The 18,477-nt window shown below is 52.8% G+C and overlaps 1 protein-coding gene across 1 annotated transcript in view; it reads right to left on the bottom strand.

The window, feature by feature from the left end:
* The window catches only part of MAPK15 (mitogen-activated protein kinase 15), a 254,034-nt gene that overhangs the window by 90,479 nt on the left and 145,078 nt on the right, over positions 1–18,477 (bottom strand). The gene's annotated exons all lie outside the window — the stretch shown is intronic.

Genomic DNA, 18,477 nt, shown 5'->3' with positions numbered 1-18,477 from the left:
GCTGGTAGTGAGTGTTGAGGCTGAAATTTTGCTATTAGAGCATGGTGCTTATCCTGACTGGGTTGGGGTATGCTAGAGCTTTTGAAGTGTCTATTGTAGCTCCAAGATACTGTTGTATGTTGGACGGTTGGAGATGGGATTTGGTGAGGTTTACCATGAATCCCAAGTCGTGAAGCAGTTGAATTGTTTTGTGTGTGTGTTGCACACAGCTGCTGTGCGACTTGGCTTTTATGAGCCAGTCCAGATAAGGGAAAACATGAATGTGCTGTCTTCTTAAGTGGGCCGCAACTACTGTGAGGCACTTGGTGAAGACTCTGAGTGCTGTAGTCACCCCGAATGGGAGGACCTTAAATTGGCAGTGATGACCATCTACCACAAGCCTGAGATATTTCCTGTGAGCGGGGTGAATGGAAATATGAAAGTAGGCGTCCTTCAGTTTCAGAGTGGAGAGAAAGTCGCCGTGTTGAAGTAGTGGGAGCACCTGTTGGAGAGTGACCACGTGGAAGTGATCCGACTGAATGTAGAGGTTTAGCTGTCTGAGGTCCAATATGGGCCGGAGAGATCCATCCTTTATTGGAATTAGGAAATAGAGGGAGTAAACCCCTGTGCCTTGGTGAGGCAAGGGGACTGGTTCTATTGCATGTTTTTGTAATAGAGAGAGAACCTCTTGTTTGAGAAGTGTTAGATGTTCCGAGGACATTGGACGTTGTCTGGGAGGAATGTTGATGGGGTAGAGGTGAGTTCCAGCTAGTAACCATACTGGATAATTTGTCTTACCCACTTGTCTGTTGTGATTGAATTCCACACAGGTAGGAACTGTGAAAGACGTCCCCTGACAGGAGTGGGATGATCGGGGGGAAGTGCAGGGAAGTCACTATTTAGTGGTAGGGGAGGTGCGGTTATTGTTGCCCCAATCGCTTCCCTTACCATTGTTGCCTCTGTAGCCTCCGCAAAAGTATCATTTGGATGATGTTTGAGTGGGGCTCTTATAGGACAAAGAGGGATGTTCTGAGCCAATGATTTTGGAGCCAGCTCTGTAGAAGGAGCAGAGAAAAGAGCCTCTAGGGGAAGGGAATTGTAAGACCGCCATGGACTTAGCAATTTCCGTATCCTTTTTCATCTTTTCTAATGATGTGTCAACTGAGGGCCCGAAAAGATGCTCTTGATGAAAGGGCTGATTTAGAATAGCAGATTGTACCTCCTGTTTGAATCCGGAGACTGTGAGCCAAGCGTGCCTGCGCAACAAAACGCTAGTGTTAATGGCGCGAGATGCGGTATCAGCCGCGTCGAACGAACATTTAATTGAGGTGTGTTGGAAACAGCCCACTCCCACTCCGCAGGGTGGTGGTGGACCTTCCCGACACAACGGGGTAGCTTGGCTCGAGTGGTCAGGAAACAGGCGCAGTGCTAAGCATACAATATACCCATACAATAACCATGCGTGCATCCGTTCCAAAAACGACTCTACACCGTAAAAATTATGAAAATATGCTTTCTTTATCTTTCTTCTCTTAGTTGCTGATTGGGAAAATAAATAACAATCACAGTATATACATTTTAAATAGAGCAGGTCAAATAAATACTGGCTGTTTGCTGAAATAAATAGGGGTGATCATAAATAACAGGGCATAAATACAAGTGCAATATATACAGTCAATTAAATACTTTGAGGTAATAAATACTGTACTAATAAATACTGTCCCAATAAATACTGTACACCAACAAGTCCTGTGGACCTATAAATTCAGTGCAGCAATAAATAGATAAGAACTTAATAAATACAGTATCCCCAATAAATAATTAGAAGTATACAGTACACTCATGAATCAGATGACACTTCAATACTTAAGGGCTGATTTGGCCCCGGCACAACTTGTAGGGTGTGGAAGGCTTGGGGGGTCCTACTCCCTGGCTGAGGCAAAGGCTGAGGCCTAAACTGAGGTAGATCAAAGGGGGGAATTCCAATGCCCTGGCTTTCCTCTCCACACAACCTCTCTAGGTTAGTCCCAGTTCACCCCAGGCACAGTCAGGTGGGTTTCAGCACCTCCCTAGCCCCTTAGAGTAGTCTCTCAGGTCTCCACAGGGCCTTAGGCGCCCTCTACTCCACTTACTGCCCTTTTCTGATGTTCCGACGCCGCTGGAGTCGTGTCGACGCCGTGAGGCGGTTCCGGTTCGGTCTCGGCGGCCTCGGCACAGTGTCAGTTCTTTGTCGACGCCGGTAGGCGGTTCCGGTCCGATGTCGGCGGCCTCGGTTCGATCTCTACCTCCGATTCGACGACGTCGGGCAGTCTCTTCACGATGTCGACTTCGGGCGGCTCCGGTCCGATGGCGCTCTCGACTCCGATGACGTCGGCCGGCCTGGCCTCGATGTCGACTTCCGGCGACTCCGGGGTGCGATCCTCACCCCCGACCTCCGGTGCTCCTCCTCTCAGGTTCCGGGCGACTCCGGAGTGCGATCCTCACTCCCGACCTCCGGTTCACCTCTACCTCGGTCTCCGACGACTCCGGAGGGCGGACTTCACTCCTCCGATGACGCCGCTCGCTCGACCTCGGTTCACTTCCTCCTCGACCTCTGGTATTCCTCTCGACCCCCGTCGGCGCCCTCTCACGACCTCAGGCGGCTCCGGGTACGACGTCTGCTACTTCAGTCAGCGCCGCTTCTCCACCTCGGGCTCCAGGTCTCAGGCTACTCGACGCCAGGCTCCAGGGAAACCAGTTCTCAGGTCAGAATCTTGCTGCTTTCTTGGTTCTAAGGCCTGTTCCTGCTGTCCAGGTCCTTAGGATGGTTTTCTTCTGACTTCTTCCCACACAGGGCTATAGGCTGGGATCCATCAGTAGGGACCAGTATCAAGGGTGGGTTTATGGACCCCACTCCAGGCACAAGTTTCCACCCCTGCTGCTTCACTCCTTCCTCCTTCACTGCTGTGCTCCTCTCTCTTCACCAGTCAGGTGCCAACTGCCAGCTCCAACTGCCAACTGCTTCTCTTATCCTCCCAACATTCTAAACGGTTTCCAACTGTCACACAGTTCTGGAATCTCCTGGAAGGTTCTGGAAGGTGCTGGTAGGTTCCAGTGGATGCTGGTGATGTCATGGGAGGCCACCATTTTGTGCTTCAGGCCCTCAGACAGAAGTTTCAGGGGTAGCTAAAATGGCTCCCTGAATCTGTAGCAACACTAAAAAGAAGTCTGGTGGTTCCCAAAAAGGAAAAATTCAAACAGGGTTTGAGGCAAAAGTGGGACAAAATAAATAATGATGAGGAGGGACCACCCAAAGGGCTGACAGGTCTAACACGCGTCCCCCCCAGCTGAAAGTGGGGAGAGCTACCCAACCCCTTGGGAGTTCTCATCACTAAGGCGGAAATACCTTGAGAGACCGTCTGCGTTGGCGTGGTCCACTCCAGGCCGATGTTCCACCTGAAAGTCCATCCCCTGTAGGGAAATAGACCACCTCAACAACTTGGGATTCTCCCCCTTCATTTGCATCAGCCAACGAAGGGGTCTGTGGTCGGTCTGAACCAGGAAGTGCGAGCCAAACAGGTATGGCCGCAACTTCTTCAGAGCCCATACCACTGCAAAGGCTTCACGCTCTATTGCACTCCACTTCTGTTCCCTGGGAAGTAGTCTCCGGGATAGGAAGACCACGGGTTGATCCAGACCCTCTTCGTTGAGTTGCGATAACACTGCCCCAATGCCATGTTCTGATGCATCTGTCTGGACAATGAACTCCTTGGAAAAGTCTGGGGCCCTTAAGACCGGGGCCTCGCACATGGCTTTCTTCAATTTCTCAAAGGCTTGCTGACAAGCCTCCGTCCAGACTACCCGTCGAGGTTGTTTCTTGGACGTGAGCTCCGTGAGAGGGGCTACGATGGTACCGTACCCCTTCACGAAGCGGCGGTAGTATCCCGTGAGGCCCAAAAATGCTCGGACCTCAGTCTGTGTCTTGGGGGGTTCCCAGGCCATGATGGCCTCGATCTTCGCCTGGAGGGGTTGCACCGTTCCCCTACCCACCAAGTGTCCAAGGTACACTACCGACCCCTGCCCGATCTGGCACTTGCTGGCCTTGATCGTCAATCCAGCTTGTCTCAGGGCCTGGAGAACAGCTTGCAGGTGACGCAAGTGATCCTCCCAGCTGTTACTGAAGACGGCTATGTCATCCAGATAAGCAGCAGAGAAACTCTCCATTCCGGTGAGGATCTGGTTTACCAGGCGCTGAAACGTGGCAGGTGCGTTCTTGAGCCCAAAGGGCATCACACAGAACTGGTAGTGGCCATTGGGCGTGGAGAAGGCTGACCTTTCCCTTGCTCCATCAGTCAGAGAGATCTGCCAGTACCCTGAAGTAAGGTCAAAGGTACTTAGATATTGGGCAGCTCCCAGCCGGTCAATCAATTCATCCGCCCTAGGGATCGGATGTGCATCAGTCTTTGTCACTGAATTCAGTCCCCGGTAGTCCACACAGAACCTCAGTTCTGGTTGGGCACCCGGTGGTGCAGCTTTTGGTACTAACACCACCGGACTAGACCAGGGGCTGCTAGAAGGTTCAACCACTCCTAGCTCCAGCATCTTAGTGACTTCACTATGAATGCTGGCCTTCACCTTGTCTGACATCCGGTAGATCTTGGACTTCACAGGTGGGCTGTCTCCTGTGTCCACGTCATGGACGCACAGGTGAGTCCTACCCGGGACAAGGGAGAACAACGAGGAGTACTGCCCCAGGACCTGGCGACAGTCCTCCTGCTGTTCAGGAGTTAGAGATGGGGAGAGAATCACTCCCTCCACCGACCCATCCTTTTCTTGAGACGCAAACAGATCAGGGAGAGGCTCGCTTTCCACGTCCTCTCCTCCGTCAGTCACCATCATCAAGATGACTTCGGGCCTCTCGTGGTGGGGTTTGAGGCGGTTGGCATGCAGCACCCGCAGGGGCTGACGAGGGGTCTTCAGGTCCACCAAGTAGGTAGCCTTACCCTTCTTCTCCAACACCTCAAAGGGTCCTGACCAGCGATCCTGGAGGGCACTAAGCTCTCCAGGTTCGATCACCCACACCTTCTGGCCAGGCTCCAACTCCACCGGGTGAGCGTTGTGGTCATACCACGCCTTCATTACTGCTTGGCTGGCTTCCAAGTTGTCAGAAGCTTGCTTCCACAACTTAGCCATTTGGCTCCGGAAGGCCAGCATGTAGCTCACCACATCCTGGGGGAGCTTTCTGGGAGTTCTTTCCCATCCGTCTCTCACCAGGTTAAGAGGTCCGCGTACAGGGTGCCCATACAGAAGCTCGAAAGGGCTGAAGCCCACTCCCTTCTGTGGCACTTCCCTGTAAGAAAAAAGTAAACAGGGTAGGAGGACGTCCCATTTCCTCCGCAGGCTTTCAGGCAGACTTCTGATCATGCCTTTCAAGGTTTTATTAAACCTCTCCACCAGACCATTGGTCTGGGGGTGGTAAGGAGTTGTGAACCGGTAGGTCACTCCACACTCCTTCCACATTGCCCGCATATATGCTGACATGAAGTTGGTCCCCCTGTCGGACACAACTTCCTTGGGAAAACCCACTCGGGTAAAGATTCCCATCAGGGCCCTAGCCACAACAGGTGCTGTTATGGTCCTCAGAGGTATTGCCTCTGGGTACCGTGTGGCATGATCCACCAGAACCAGGATAAACCTGTGACCAGCTGTAGTCGGTGGATCTAACGGACCCACAATGTCGATGCCCACCCTTTCAAAGGGGGTGCTAACGACAGGAAGTGGTTCCAGGGGAGCTTTCAGCTTCACCCCTGTTTTCCCACTGGCTTGGCAAGACACGCATGTCCGGCAGTAGGTATCGGACGACACTTTCATCTGAGGCCAATAAAAGTGTGGGACAAGACGGGCGAAGGTCTTGTCTTGCCCCAGGTGTCCTGCCAATGGTATCTCGTGAGCCAACTCTAAAAGGAAGGCTCGATAACGTTGAGGGACTACCAAGGCTCGTGAGGATCCATGTAGGGGTGCCTTGGGTTCACTGTAGAGGAGGCCATCCTCCCAGTAAACACTGTAGTTCCCTTCAACGTTCCCTGCTGCCTGGGCTTCGGCCTGTCGCCTCAGCCCCTCAAGGGTAGGGCACTCCCTCTGGCCCTGGCAGAATTCCTCCCTGGACGGGCCTCCCTCCACGTGCCACTCGGCCGGGATGGGTAGGTCCTCCAGGTTGGTAACGTCCCCCTCCGCAGACTCCTGGTCCACCACCTCCGGTGGCCTATCCGTCCTACGGGGTGGAGACGCCGAGGCAGGCTCCTCCTGTCCTCGGTTCTTCCCTTGACTGGCAGCTGGCTGGGCCTTTGTTCCAGGCTCCAGCCGGAATGAACTCCCTCTTCGGGTAGTCACGGACCTTGTGCTAACACAGGCCCAGTCAGGTGTACCCAGCATCTCGGTATGAGTCCGGTATTCCACCTCCTTCCAAGCGTTGTGCTCCATGTCATTGCCCAGCAGACAATCGACTGGCACGGCAGGGCTTACGGCAACTCGAAGTGAACCTGCAACCCCCCCCCATTCAAAGGGAACCTCAGCCACGGGATAGTGGCCGGTTCTGCCGTCAGCCATCGCGGCTGGGTGGAGTACATCGGGAATGACTTGCTCTGGAGACACCAGTTGGCTACGTACCATAGTCATACTGGCTCCTGTGTCTCTCAGAGCCTCCCCTCTTTGGCCATTGATGGTGATCCACTGCCCATACTTTGCGGTATTTGCGGGCACCTGGATCTTAGGAACCATCTCCCGTTCTCCCAGGGACACTAAAGTGACACCCGCCCACTCCCTTCCCTTAGTTAAGGGCATCTCCTCCCCGAGCACTGCACTAGCTACTCCGGGGGTCTTTCCTCCAGTGGGAGGGGGTGAGCGTTTCTGACACTTCGGATCTCCTTTATAGTGTCCAACGCCACCGCACTCGTAGCAATGGACAACCCTTGGCTGCTGACTCTGGCCAGGATTAGGGTTTCTGGGAGGGTTAGCCTTAGAGGTGAATCCTGTTCCCTTCCCTTGGAAGTTATTTTGGGGGCCTTTGGAGAACTCCTTTTTCTTTTCCCCTCCTTCTTTCTTCTGGGGGGCGCCCTGTCCGGTCTTTTGAGTATCCCCTCCAGTCCCCCTTGTGGACACCCGGGTACTAGCCCAAATGTCCGCCTCCTCAGCAAGCTTCCGGGGACTGGTCAGCTTGCTATCCACCAGGTGTTGCCGCAGTTCAGGGAAACATTTCTCGAGTAGGTGTTCCTTCAACACTAGGTCAAACAGCTCCTCGTAGTTCCTTACTTCACTGCCCTGAATCCAACCTTCCAGTGCCTTCTTTGCATAGTCCAGGAAGTCCACCCAATTCTGCGTGCCCAGCTTGTGACTACCCCTGAACTTCTGTCTGTACTTTTCCGGAGTAAGTCCAAACTTCCTGATGAGCGCCAGTTTCATGGTGGGGTAGTGGGTTTGCTCATCCTCTTCGAGGGCCAATAAAGCATCCCTACCAGCTGGAGGCATGTATTTATACAGTCCCCCTCCCCAATACTTCGCTGGAACCCCATGGGCCCTCAATGAGACCTCATAGGCTGCTAGCCACTTGGCGATGTCGTCACCTGTCCCATAGCTCGCTACAATGTCCTTTGGCAGGTAAGGTTTGGATTCCCTGGTGGACTCTTGGTTTTGGCTGCCACCATTGGGAACAGGTTGTGCCCCGATTCGCAAAATCTGAAGATCTATTTCTTTCAGGCGCAATTCATGGGCCATCCTCTGCTCCTCCTTTTCCTTCTCCAGCTTTGCTAAGTCCCATGTGAGCTGTCTTTTCTCCCTCCGGTCTGCTAACTCCACTTCAGACAAGCCCCCGCTAGAGGCACGGCTGCCCCCCCTAGAAAGTGTCCTGGGCCCTGCGGACAGGTTCCCCACCTCAGGTTGGTACATCTCAGCCCCCTCGGGGTCAGGCTCTCCATCCCTGTCTTCTTCCTCAGCCTTGCTTTCCCTGCGTGCCTCCCCCCAAGCCCTTAAGCTGGTTTGAAGTGCACCCTTCTTTGCTCCTGGGGGACAGTACACCCCCTCCCGCTGGCAAAACTCCCTGAGTTGGGCCACAGTGTACGTTTCTAGATTTTCTAGTACAAACTCCATCTTGCCCACTCAGGTTAGAGGACAGGTTTTGTGCAGTAACAATGCAGGGGGGTACCTTTAATAATACCTCCTCCCACCACCAGAGTAAATTTGGAAAAAACAAAAACCCACAATTAGGAAGGCCGCTGTGAGAAAACTCCCGGTGTAGGCCTATGGACTACCCACAGTTATTGTTGAGTATATGTAGGCACAGCTCTATCCCACCACTGAACACCAATTTATGTTGGAAACAGCCCACTCCCACTCCGCAGGGTGGTGGTGGACCTTCCCGACACAACGGGGTAGCTTGGCTCGAGTGGTCAGGAAACAGGCGCAGTGCTAAGCATACAATATACCCATACAATAACCATGCGTGCATCCGTTCCAAAAACGACTCTACACCGTAAAAATTATGAAAATATGCTTTCTTTATCTTTCTTCTCTTAGTTGCTGATTGGGAAAATAAATAACAATCACAGTATATACATTTTAAATAGAGCAGGTCAAATAAATACTGGCTGTTTGCTGAAATAAATAGGGGTGATCATAAATAACAGGGCATAAATACAAGTGCAATATATACAGTCAATTAAATACTTTGAGGTAATAAATACTGTACTAATAAATACTGTCCCAATAAATACTGTACACCAACAAGTCCTGTGGACCTATAAATTCAGTGCAGCAATAAATAGATAAGAACTTAATAAATACAGTATCCCCAATAAATAATTAGAAGTATACAGTACACTCATGAATCAGATGACACTTCAATACTTAAGGGCTGATTTGGCCCCGGCACAACTTGTAGGGTGTGGAAGGCTTGGGGGGTCCTACTCCCTGGCTGAGGCAAAGGCTGAGGCCTAAACTGAGGTAGATCAAAGGGGGGAATTCCAATGCCCTGGCTTTCCTCTCCACACAACCTCTCTAGGTTAGTCCCAGTTCACCCCAGGCACAGTCAGGTGGGTTTCAGCACCTCCCTAGCCCCTTAGAGTAGTCTCTCAGGTCTCCACAGGGCCTTAGGCGCCCTCTACTCCACTTACTGCCCTTTTCTGATGTTCCGACGCCGCTGGAGTCGTGTCGACGCCGTGAGGCGGTTCCGGTTCGGTCTCGGCGGCCTCGGCACAGTGTCAGTTCTTTGTCGACGCCGGTAGGCGGTTCCGGTCCGATGTCGGCGGCCTCGGTTCGATCTCTACCTCCGATTCGACGACGTCGGGCAGTCTCTTCACGATGTCGACTTCGGGCGGCTCCGGTCCGATGGCGCTCTCGACTCCGATGACGTCGGCCGGCCTGGCCTCGATGTCGACTTCCGGCGACTCCGGGGTGCGATCCTCACCCCCGACCTCCGGTGCTCCTCCTCTCAGGTTCCGGGCGACTCCGGAGTGCGATCCTCACTCCCGACCTCCGGTTCACCTCTACCTCGGTCTCCGACGACTCCGGAGGGCGGACTTCACTCCTCCGATGACGCCGCTCGCTCGACCTCGGTTCACTTCCTCCTCGACCTCTGGTATTCCTCTCGACCCCCGTCGGCGCCCTCTCACGACCTCAGGCGGCTCCGGGTACGACGTCTGCTACTTCAGTCAGCGCCGCTTCTCCACCTCGGGCTCCAGGTCTCAGGCTACTCGACGCCAGGCTCCAGGGAAACCAGTTCTCAGGTCAGAATCTTGCTGCTTTCTTGGTTCTAAGGCCTGTTCCTGCTGTCCAGGTCCTTAGGATGGTTTTCTTCTGACTTCTTCCCACACAGGGCTATAGGCTGGGATCCATCAGTAGGGACCAGTATCAAGGGTGGGTTTATGGACCCCACTCCAGGCACAAGTTTCCACCCCTGCTGCTTCACTCCTTCCTCCTTCACTGCTGTGCTCCTCTCTCTTCACCAGTCAGGTGCCAACTGCCAGCTCCAACTGCCAACTGCTTCTCTTATCCTCCCAACATTCTAAACGGTTTCCAACTGTCACACAGTTCTGGAATCTCCTGGAAGGTTCTGGAAGGTGCTGGTAGGTTCCAGTGGATGCTGGTGATGTCATGGGAGGCCACCATTTTGTGCTTCAGGCCCTCAGACAGAAGTTTCAGGGGTAGCTAAAATGGCTCCCTGAATCTGTAGCAACACTAAAAAGAAGTCTGGTGGTTCCCAAAAAGGAAAAATTCAAACAGGGTTTGAGGCAAAAGTGGGACAAAATAAATAATGATGAGGAGGGACCACCCAAAGGGCTGACAGGTCTAACAAGGTGTTTGTGCTCAATTTCCCCTCTTGTATAAGGTAGTTGGCCTTTTGTTTGTACTGGTCAGGAAGGTGTTCCATGAGCTTTTCAAGCTCGTCATAGTGAGCCCTGTCATACCTGGCCAATAAAGCTTGAGCATTGGCAATCCGCCAATGATTTGCAGCCTGTGACACAACACGTTTACCAGATGCGTCTATTAGTTCGGACTCCTTATCACGAAGGAACAAAAACATGATTATCACACTGTACCTGAACCCTCAATGGCACTGTGTAGTATTACATTATGCTGTACATTAGGCTTTATGATTAAAGTGCTTTCTTTCAGTGTAAATGAAAAGCACTGTGCTGGACAATACGTTACTGTGGCTGTTAATTTTCAGTTCACTTCTGTGCTCTTACCTCCCACTTCCCTACTTCAGTGAGAACCCTTAGACTGCTCGGCCTCACTGCCCTGAGTGAAGAGCAGAAAGTGTTTATATGGTGGAATCAGCAGAGCCGCAGTACAATGGACCCCAGGGCCCATTTGGCAAACCCCCTCAAGCACCATTGTTGGGACCCAGTACACCTGGTCTGCCCTGTGGCCCCCTAAACAGGGTCTGACATGGCATTATGCGGTATATGTACCTTGATTCCACACAAGGCTTTAACAAAGAGGAAAATGACACTTGTTATGGCCTCATACTTGAAATACAGGTCTCCCGCTAGGTTCCAGAGGGAGCACTCTTCTTCTAAGCACAGGAAAACAAGAGGCCGCAAAGGAGACTTCATTTTCTCCCTTGAAGTGATCCCTATTCTGCATCCTGTGCAGCAGAAAAGTTGGCCTCATTGTGAGGCTTCTGCCCAATAACTGGAGGATTTCAAGAAGGCTATATTAGGCAATTAGAATCAGATGCTCTCTTGTGTGTCTTTAGGAGCATCCATGGTGGTTCCTTTGCCTGTGGTGCCAGTCCGAGATCAGATGATTTGGCACCTATGCCTTTTCATTCAAAGGTTCCTCGCGGGAAGTCAGCTTCTGTTTCCGCGTAAACTATCAAGTCCATCTCAGTCATTTGAAAGATAATGAGTTTCCGGACATGCAGAAATCAAAGCAGGAATACCTCTGAAGGATGGATGACCTGTTTGGGTCAGATTCTGACCAACTGACTTTTCCAAATCATCCACTTCAGGCTTCCAGAGACGAGGACAGTGAAGTACCTCAGTCTGTGTCTTGGGGGGTTCCCAGGCCATGATGGCCTCGATCTTCGCCTGGAGGGGTTGCACCGTTCCCCTACCCACCAAGTGTCCAAGGTACACTACCGACCCCTGCCCGATCTGGCACTTGCTGGCCTTGATCGTCAATCCAGCTTGTCTCAGGGCCTGGAGAACAGCTTGCAGGTGACGCAAGTGATCCTCCCAGCTGTTACTGAAGACGGCTATGTCATCCAGATAAGCAGCAGAGAAACTCTCCATTCCGGTGAGGATCTGGTTTACCAGGCGCTGAAACGTGGCAGGTGCGTTCTTGAGCCCAAAGGGCATCACACAGAACTGGTAGTGGCCATTGGGCGTGGAGAAGGCTGACCTTTCCCTTGCTCCATCAGTCAGAGAGATCTGCCAGTACCCTGAAGTAAGGTCAAAGGTACTTAGATATTGGGCAGCTCCCAGCCGGTCAATCAATTCATCCGCCCTAGGGATCGGATGTGCATCAGTCTTTGTCACTGAATTCAGTCCCCGGTAGTCCACACAGAACCTCAGTTCTGGTTGGGCACCCGGTGGTGCAGCTTTTGGTACTAACACCACCGGACTAGACCAGGGGCTGCTAGAAGGTTCAACCACTCCTAGCTCCAGCATCTTAGTGACTTCACTATGAATGCTGGCCTTCACCTTGTCTGACATCCGGTAGATCTTGGACTTCACAGGTGGGCTGTCTCCTGTGTCCACGTCATGGACGCACAGGTGAGTCCTACCCGGGACAAGGGAGAACAACGAGGAGTACTGCCCCAGGACCTGGCGACAGTCCTCCTGCTGTTCAGGAGTTAGAGATGGGGAGAGAATCACTCCCTCCACCGACCCATCCTTTTCTTGAGACGCAAACAGATCAGGGAGAGGCTCGCTTTCCACGTCCTCTCCTCCGTCAGTCACCATCATCAAGATGACTTCGGGCCTCTCGTGGTGGGGTTTGAGGCGGTTGGCATGCAGCACCCGCAGGGGCTGACGAGGGGTCTTCAGGTCCACCAAGTAGGTAGCCTTACCCTTCTTCTCCAACACCTCAAAGGGTCCTGACCAGCGATCCTGGAGGGCACTAAGCTCTCCAGGTTCGATCACCCACACCTTCTGGCCAGGCTCCAACTCCACCGGGTGAGCGTTGTGGTCATACCACGCCTTCATTACTGCTTGGCTGGCTTCCAAGTTGTCAGAAGCTTGCTTCCACAACTTAGCCATTTGGCTCCGGAAGGCCAGCATGTAGCTCACCACATCCTGGGGGAGCTTTCTGGGAGTTCTTTCCCATCCGTCTCTCACCAGGTTAAGAGGTCCGCGTACAGGGTGCCCATACAGAAGCTCGAAAGGGCTGAAGCCCACTCCCTTCTGTGGCACTTCCCTGTAAGAAAAAAGTAAACAGGGTAGGAGGACGTCCCATTTCCTCCGCAGGCTTTCAGGCAGACTTCTGATCATGCCTTTCAAGGTTTTATTAAACCTCTCCACCAGACCATTGGTCTGGGGGTGGTAAGGAGTTGTGAACCGGTAGGTCACTCCACACTCCTTCCACATTGCCCGCATATATGCTGACATGAAGTTGGTCCCCCTGTCGGACACAACTTCCTTGGGAAAACCCACTCGGGTAAAGATTCCCATCAGGGCCCTAGCCACAACAGGTGCTGTTATGGTCCTCAGAGGTATTGCCTCTGGGTACCGTGTGGCATGATCCACCAGAACCAGGATAAACCTGTGACCAGCTGTAGTCGGTGGATCTAACGGACCCACAATGTCGATGCCCACCCTTTCAAAGGGGGTGCTAACGACAGGAAGTGGTTCCAGGGGAGCTTTCAGCTTCACCCCTGTTTTCCCACTGGCTTGGCAAGACACGCATGTCCGGCAGTAGGTATCGGACGACACTTTCATCTGAGGCCAATAAAAGTGTGGGACAAGACGGGCGAAGGTCTTGTCTTGCCCCAGGTGTCCTGCCAATGGTATCTCGTGAGCCAACTCTAAAAGGAAGGCTCGATAACGTTGAGGGACTACCAAGGCTCGTGAGGATCCATGTAGGGGTGCCTTGGGTTCACTGTAGAGGAGGCCATCCTCCCAGTAAACACTGTAGTTCCCTTCAACGTTCCCTGCTGCCTGGGCTTCGGCCTGTCGCCTCAGCCCCTCAAGGGTAGGGCACTCCCTCTGGCCCTGGCAGAATTCCTCCCTGGACGGGCCTCCCTCCACGTGCCACTCGGCCGGGATGGGTAGGTCCTCCAGGTTGGTAACGTCCCCCTCCGCAGACTCCTGGTCCACCACCTCCGGTGGCCTATCCGTCCTACGGGGTGGAGACGCCGAGGCAGGCTCCTCCTGTCCTCGGTTCTTCCCTTGACTGGCAGCTGGCTGGGCCTTTGTTCCAGGCTCCAGCCGGAATGAACTCCCTCTTCGGGTAGTCACGGACCTTGTGCTAACACAGGCCCAGTCAGGTGTACCCAGCATCTCGGTATGAGTCCGGTATTCCACCTCCTTCCAAGCGTTGTGCTCCATGTCATTGCCCAGCAGACAATCGACTGGCACGGCAGGGCTTACGGCAACTCGAAGTGAACCTGCAACCCCCCCCCATTCAAAGGGAACCTCAGCCACGGGATAGTGGCCGGTTCTGCCGTCAGCCATCGCGGCTGGGTGGAGTACATCGGGAATGACTTGCTCTGGAGACACCAGTTGGCTACGTACCATAGTCATACTGGCTCCTGTGTCTCTCAGAGCCTCCCCTCTTTGGCCATTGATGGTGATCCACTGCCCATACTTTGCGGTATTTGCGGGCACCTGGATCTTAGGAACCATCTCCCGTTCTCCCAGGGACACTAAAGTGACACCCGCCCACTCCCTTCCCTTAGTTAAGGGCATCTCCTCCCCGAGCACTGCACTAGCTACTCCGGGGGTCTTTCCTCCAGTGGGAGGGGGTGAGCGTTTCTGACACTTCGGATCTCCTTTATAGTGTCCAACGCCACCGCACTCGTAGCAATGGACAACCCTTGGCTGCTGACTCTGGCCAGGATTAGGGTTTCTGGGAGGGTTAGCCTTAGAGGTGAATCCTGTTCCCTTCCCTTGGAAGTTATTTTGGGGGCCTTTGGAGAACTCCTTTTTCTTTTCCCCTCCTTCTTTCTTCTGGGGGGCGCCCTGTCCGGTCTTTTGAGTATCCCCTCCAGTCCCCCTTGTGGACACCCGGGTACTAGCCCAAATGTCCGCCTCCTCAGCAAGCTTCCGGGGACTGGTCAGCTTGCTATCCACCAGGTGTTGCCGCAGTTCAGGGAAACATTTCTCGAGTAGGTGTTCCTTCAACACTAGGTCAAACAGCTCCTCGTAGTTCCTTACTTCACTGCCCTGAATCCAACCTTCCAGTGCCTTCTTTGCATAGTCCAGGAAGTCCACCCAATTCTGCGTGCCCAGCTTGTGACTACCCCTGAACTTCTGTCTGTACTTTTCCGGAGTAAGTCCAAACTTCCTGATGAGCGCCAGTTTCATGGTGGGGTAGTGGGTTTGCTCATCCTCTTCGAGGGCCAATAAAGCATCCCTACCAGCTGGAGGCATGTATTTATACAGTCCCCCTCCCCAATACTTCGCTGGAACCCCATGGGCCCTCAATGAGACCTCATAGGCTGCTAGCCACTTGGCGATGTCGTCACCTGTCCCATAGCTCGCTACAATGTCCTTTGGCAGGTAAGGTTTGGATTCCCTGGTGGACTCTTGGTTTTGGCTGCCACCATTGGGAACAGGTTGTGCCCCGATTCGCAAAATCTGAAGATCTATTTCTTTCAGGCGCAATTCATGGGCCATCCTCTGCTCCTCCTTTTCCTTCTCCAGCTTTGCTAAGTCCCATGTGAGCTGTCTTTTCTCCCTCCGGTCTGCTAACTCCACTTCAGACAAGCCCCCGCTAGAGGCACGGCTGCCCCCCCTAGAAAGTGTCCTGGGCCCTGCGGACAGGTTCCCCACCTCAGGTTGGTACATCTCAGCCCCCTCGGGGTCAGGCTCTCCATCCCTGTCTTCTTCCTCAGCCTTGCTTTCCCTGCGTGCCTCCCCCCAAGCCCTTAAGCTGGTTTGAAGTGCACCCTTCTTTGCTCCTGGGGGACAGTACACCCCCTCCCGCTGGCAAAACTCCCTGAGTTGGGCCACAGTGTACGTTTCTAGATTTTCTAGTACAAACTCCATCTTGCCCACTCAGGTTAGAGGACAGGTTTTGTGCAGTAACAATGCAGGGGGGTACCTTTAATAATACCTCCTCCCACCACCAGAGTAAATTTGGAAAAAACAAAAACCCACAATTAGGAAGGCCGCTGTGAGAAAACTCCCGGTGTAGGCCTATGGACTACCCACAGTTATTGTTGAGTATATGTAGGCACAGCTCTATCCCACCACTGAACACCAATTTATGTTGGAAACAGCCCACTCCCACTCCGCAGGGTGGTGGTGGACCTTCCCGACACAACGGGGTAGCTTGGCTCGAGTGGTCAGGAAACAGGCGCAGTGCTAAGCATACAATATACCCATACAATAACCATGCGTGCATCCGTTCCAAAAACGACTCTACACCGTAAAAATTATGAAAATATGCTTTCTTTATCTTTCTTCTCTTAGTTGCTGATTGGGAAAATAAATAACAATCACAGTATATACATTTTAAATAGAGCAGGTCAAATAAATACTGGCTGTTTGCTGAAATAAATAGGGGTGATCATAAATAACAGGGCATAAATACAAGTGCAATATATACAGTCAATTAAATACTTTGAGGTAATAAATACTGTACTAATAAATACTGTCCCAATAAATACTGTACACCAACAAGTCCTGTGGACCTATAAATTCAGTGCAGCAATAAATAGATAAGAACTTAATAAATACAGTATCCCCAATAAATAATTAGAAGTATACAGTACACTCATGAATCAGATGACACTTCAATACTTAAGGGCTGATTTGGCCCCGGCACAACTTGTAGGGTGTGGAAGGCTTGGGGGGTCCTACTCCCTGGCTGAGGCAAAGGCTGAGGCCTAAACTGAGGTAGATCAAAGGGGGGAATTCCAATGCCCTGGCTTTCCTCTCCACACAACCTCTCTAGGTTAGTCCCAGTTCACCCCAGGCACAGTCAGGTGGGTTTCAGCACCTCCCTAGCCCCTTAGAGTAGTCTCTCAGGTCTCCACAGGGCCTTAGGCGCCCTCTACTCCACTTACTGCCCTTTTCTGATGTTCCGACGCCGCTGGAGTCGTGTCGACGCCGTGAGGCGGTTCCGGTTCGGTCTCGGCGGCCTCGGCACAGTGTCAGTTCTTTGTCGACGCCGGTAGGCGGTTCCGGTCCGATGTCGGCGGCCTCGGTTCGATCTCTACCTCCGATTCGACGACGTCGGGCAGTCTCTTCACGATGTCGACTTCGGGCGGCTCCGGTCCGATGGCGCTCTCGACTCCGATGACGTCGGCCGGCCTGGCCTCGATGTCGACTTCCGGCGACTCCGGGGTGCGATCCTCACCCCCGACCTCCGGTGCTCCTCCTCTCAGGTTCCGGGCGACTCCGGAGTGCGATCCTCACTCCCGACCTCCGGTTCACCTCTACCTCGGTCTCCGACGACTCCGGAGGGCGGACTTCACTCCTCCGATGACGCCGCTCGCTCGACCTCGGTTCACTTCCTCCTCGACCTCTGGTATTCCTCTCGACCCCCGTCGGCGCCCTCTCACGACCTCAGGCGGCTCCGGGTACGACGTCTGCTACTTCAGTCAGCGCCGCTTCTCCACCTCGGGCTCCAGGTCTCAGGCTACTCGACGCCAGGCTCCAGGGAAACCAGTTCTCAGGTCAGAATCTTGCTGCTTTCTTGGTTCTAAGGCCTGTTCCTGCTGTCCAGGTCCTTAGGATGGTTTTCTTCTGACTTCTTCCCACACAGGGCTATAGGCTGGGATCCATCAGTAGGGACCAGTATCAAGGGTGGGTTTATGGACCCCACTCCAGGCACAAGTTTCCACCCCTGCTGCTTCACTCCTTCCTCCTTCACTGCTGTGCTCCTCTCTCTTCACCAGTCAGGTGCCAACTGCCAGCTCCAACTGCCAACTGCTTCTCTTATCCTCCCAACATTCTAAACGGTTTCCAACTGTCACACAGTTCTGGAATCTCCTGGAAGGTTCTGGAAGGTGCTGGTAGGTTCCAGTGGATGCTGGTGATGTCATGGGAGGCCACCATTTTGTGCTTCAGGCCCTCAGACAGAAGTTTCAGGGGTAGCTAAAATGGCTCCCTGAATCTGTAGCAACACTAAAAAGAAGTCTGGTGGTTCCCAAAAAGGAAAAATTCAAACAGGGTTTGAGGCAAAAGTGGGACAAAATAAATAATGATGAGGAGGGACCACCCAAAGGGCTGACAGGTCTAACAAGGTGTTTGTGCTCAATTTCCCCTCTTGTATAAGGTAGTTGGCCTTTTGTTTGTACTGGTCAGGAAGGTGTTCCATGAGCTTTTCAAGCTCGTCATAGTGAGCCCTGTCATACCTGGCCAATAAAGCTTGAGCATTGGCAATCCGCCAATGATTTGCAGCCTGTGACACAACACGTTTACCAGATGCGTCTATTAGTTCGGACTCCTTATCACGAAGGAACAAAAACATGATTATCACACTGTACCTGAACCCTCAATGGCACTGTGTAGTATTACATTATGCTGTACATTAGGCTTTATGATTAAAGTGCTTTCTTTCAGTGTAAATGAAAAGCACTGTGCTGGACAATACGTTACTGTGGCTGTTAATTTTCAGTTCACTTCTGTGCTCTTACCTCCCACTTCCCTACTTCAGTGAGAACCCTTAGACTGCTCGGCCTCACTGCCCTGAGTGAAGAGCAGAAAGTGTTTATATGGTGGAATCAGCAGAGCCGCAGTACAATGGACCCCAGGGCCCATTTGGCAAACCCCCTCAAGCACCATTGTTGGGACCCAGTACACCTGGTCTGCCCTGTGGCCCCCTAAACAGGGTCTGACATGGCATTATGCG

This window comes from Triturus cristatus, chromosome 5_1 (genome assembly GCF_964204655.1).
Source record: "Triturus cristatus chromosome 5_1, aTriCri1.1, whole genome shotgun sequence".
NCBI lineage: Eukaryota > Metazoa > Chordata > Amphibia > Caudata > Salamandridae > Triturus > Triturus cristatus.
The sequence above is the reverse complement of the archived record's forward strand: the minus strand, read 5'-3'. Positions and strand labels throughout refer to the sequence as shown.